A 3,851-nucleotide genomic window follows, 5' to 3' on the forward strand; every position below is an offset into this window, starting at 1 on the left:
AGTGACCTGCCTTCTTATGCTAAAAATATGTGAATTGTACCTTGTGAAAAAACTTGTTATGGGAGTTTCTTCTTTTGTGATTATAGGAGCAAATGTTACATTTCCTGAGAAAACATGATTTTCTTTCCTTCGAGAAAACAGGCTATTGACCCCTGCTCACAAAGACCAAACTCTTGCCTTTGCTATGCTAAAAACTTTGCCTTGTATTTGAATGCTAAAGATCCCTTCCTTCCCCATATATTAAACATCTAGTCACCTACTTCAATCTCTCTTGGTAAAGATTATGCATGAATCTTCTACCAATCTATGTTCTGGGAAATTTTTACATACCAAAGAATTTGTTCTCAGAACTTATTGTCTAAGGCAATTGCCACTTCTGCTTTGTACCTCATACATTTTTTCAATAAATAAAGCTGACTCGGGTCAGAGCAGAGACGCCCGCCTGGTGAGCAGAAAGAAGCCAAGGCTCTCTCACTCTCTTTCCCTGACACCATCCATCCTTCAGGGGAACCCTGGACCTGCTGGAGCTGGACTCCAGCAGCAAAGCAATTATCCCTATCGCTTTTTCCAGTACTGCTCTTTAAAAGAGGCAGAGCAGAATGCTGACTCATAGTAAGGAGTCCCAGGATGTACCACTTTGGGGGTTAGTGACCACACCAGTCGCTGGCTGTCTTGGTGAGGGACATGGCAGTGAAAACACTCTCAAAAGTGCCATCATTCACAATTCTGGACTTGGGCTCAAAAAGACAGAGGCAACAAATCTCTCCCTCTCTCTCTTTTTTAAACCTTTTTAAAGAGTCTTTGATGCTCTGCTCTATTACTCTAGACCTGGTAATTTTTTCTTCTTTAAATTCTGTATTGTTATTCTTATCTATTCTTATATTCACAATTGATGAATTTGGTACAACCTGGTGTTTAAATGTTACCCAAAATATAGTTCAAATTTTCTCAGAACATAAACCTGGGTGTGCACCTCTAGAATTACAAAGGTTAGGCAGAAGGAAAAGTCACCCTAAACCACTACCTCGTGGCTCAGGACTCCCCTGTGAGAATGGGAACCTGGGAAGCAGAGAAATCTACATGCATCACTGAACTTGAGAAGACTGCTCAACACCTCAGGGATGATTTCTGTCTCTACTTCCCAGATAGCTGCTCACAGAGTTTGGGCACACAGTGATCTCTTTCACCCTGGTAACACATGTCAGCCACCGAGCTCATATACTTTTTGAGGAAAGAGGCTACTTTGAATTTTCCATGGTGGTCTCCAGATCAGTTCTGAAAATGGGCCCATCATACTTCTGTGACCCATTCTGCTCACAAATCAGCCAGATGCAACAATTGAAGGCCTATCCCACTGGGAGGCTGAGAACCGACGTAAGCAGAGGGGTCTATGCCACTACTGATGTAAATTGCCCTTCATGTTGACCATCAGAAAATGGTGCTGTTCACTGTATTTGGGGTCCTTCCTGCTGGGAGCATCTGGATCTGTCATGACCAAGGTGTAAAGTTTATGTGGATCAAGGACATGCCATGAAGTACTGATGGGTCAGTTCTTAACCTGGGTGGGTGTCAGCAATTTGCCCAGCTGGTCAACCTCCACCCAGGTGTATCTGACCTGCAGCAGATACTGTGGCTGCTCATCCACTTCCTATAAGCTCAAAGTCCTGGAGCATTTGCTGAGGTCCATGGGCATCCCGGGCCGGGTTGAGCAAATATCTGGGAAGAGTCCTGGGAGGCAAGGCACTGGCCTGCAGCACCGTCTCTGAGCGGTCCACAAAGTGTTTCAAGACAGTTTCTTATTTTCATTTCATCGGTTTGATTTAAGTCCTCATTATGTCTTATAAACCTATGTAGTAACTTCCTACTGAATTCATTAGTACTATTCTTATAATAATTTTCAAAACTGAAAATCAATTTTGTTATTCAAATGTTATATTCACATGAGGGGTACTATTTTCACCATAGTCTAAATTCCAAAGTCCTTTGATCAAATTACAAAGTATTCTATGATTTAGTTTCTGCTTTTGTTTTCATGTATCTGGTCTCACCTCATTCAACTCAGGCTATATGCTAACCTGCCTACCATTGCTCCTGATTTTTTTCTCCCTACTGAAGTAAACAACTGTCTTAAGTGCTTAAAAATTCCTTGTTAGGCTTTGAAACCTAGTTTAGATTATTTTCCCCTTGTAAAACCTTCCCTGTACCAGTTTCAAATTTGAGATTAGACTTTTCTTTGTCCAACACTATATGTTGAGTGTGTCTGTGCATATGCATGTGTGTGTGTGCAGTAGCACTTATCACACTAGATTTTAAACATTATTTTGAAGTCTGCCAAACTATAATATTTATTTTGTATTTGCATTGCCAATTAAAAACAGATACTCAGATATCTTTGTTTCTTCAGTGGATGAAAGGATAAATGAATGAGTAGACTATTTATAGACTATTTATATTCAATTATTTATATTTTAGCATGGTATATGTTTCTTATGGATATACAAAAACATAAAACCATTGCAAATCTCAGAAAAGATACGGTGCAACAACTAAAATGATAAAGGATAATAAAATGTTCAGACAGATTTATTTGCCCAGAATCATGTGGTTTTTTCTTGGTTTTTCTTCTTAGATTTGGAAGTTAGCTCTCAACAATTATTTAACCTGTCAAGAGCACTTATATTTGTGTAGCTAATGAGAGCATTTCTAGATTCTTTGATAATCTACTTTTTTATTTTGAGAAAGAGCATGCTCACATGTGAGTGGGGGAGGAGCAGAGGGAGAGGGAGAGAGAATCTTAAGGAGGATCCATACCCAGCAAAGAATCTGACACAGGATTTGATCTCATGACTGTGAGATCATGACCTGAGCTGTAATTAAGAGTCAGATGCTTAAGTGACTGAGCCACCCAGGCACCTCTAATAATCTAATTTTCTAGTTTAATTATCTAATAATCTAACTTTCCATTAGATTATTATTTTCCAGCATACGTACATAAAGGGCATAAAGTTTTGCATTATCAAAACTAAATTTTTTGTTATATTACAATTTATTTTGTGTAATTCTTTTATAGGAACTCTAGAAAATATAATGTTTTTGCCACATTTTTTAACTGATAAAACTGCATCACTTAGAACATAATGTGGGGGATGGTTAAATTTGCACATAAATAAAGCATCACTTTATTTGTGATTGCCCAAAGCCTCTTCAGTGATTTCAACTTAGACATGAAACAGAAAAAGCACCTAATAATTTCTTTTAGTTAATTAAACATTTACATTTTCCAATTTATATTTCTGGATCTTCTTTTAATTGTCTAAGACAGCAATTTAGAAATTTTGACAGGTAAAAGTATGGAAAAAGGGTAAAAATACTCAAATAATGTTTGGCATTTGATTGTGTATTAATTCTGATTCCTGCCTTCTAATCCATAAATAGTGAGTTAGATTTGTTATGTTTGTAAGTGTGGAAGTTATGAAATCTTCCATGGACTCCATTAAATTTGATAATAATCATAATGATGTATACAGGTGATGATGAAGATGATAATGACTTTAATAATGATAATTCTTTGCATTTTGTTACAGACAACACTATTTCATAGTCAGGTGTTATTACACTCACATCTAACAAAAGAAATAAATTTAGGGGAAGTGACTTGACAATCTACCTGGAAGAGGCAGATCACATACAAGGGTCAAAATTTTTTAACTTTATTAATTTATTTTGAGAGAGGCAGAAACAGTGTGAGTGGGGAAGGGCCAGAGAGAGAGAGGGAGACAGAGAATCCCAAACAAGTTCTGCCAGGTCAGTGTGGAGCCCCAAATAGGGCTCAAACCCATGACTGTGAGATC

At 37.8% G+C, this 3,851-nt stretch overlaps 1 pseudogene; it reads right to left on the reverse strand.

The window, feature by feature from the left end:
* Positions 1 to 1,134: 1,134 nt before the first annotated feature.
* Positions 1,135 to 1,693, reverse strand: LOC115292052 (annotated as a pseudogene).
* Between the last annotated feature and the right edge of the window lie 2,158 nt (positions 1,694 to 3,851).

The sequence above is a fragment of the Suricata suricatta genome, chromosome 5 (assembly GCF_006229205.1).
Source record: "Suricata suricatta isolate VVHF042 chromosome 5, meerkat_22Aug2017_6uvM2_HiC, whole genome shotgun sequence".
In the NCBI taxonomy this organism is placed as follows: Eukaryota; Metazoa; Chordata; class Mammalia; order Carnivora; family Herpestidae; genus Suricata; species Suricata suricatta.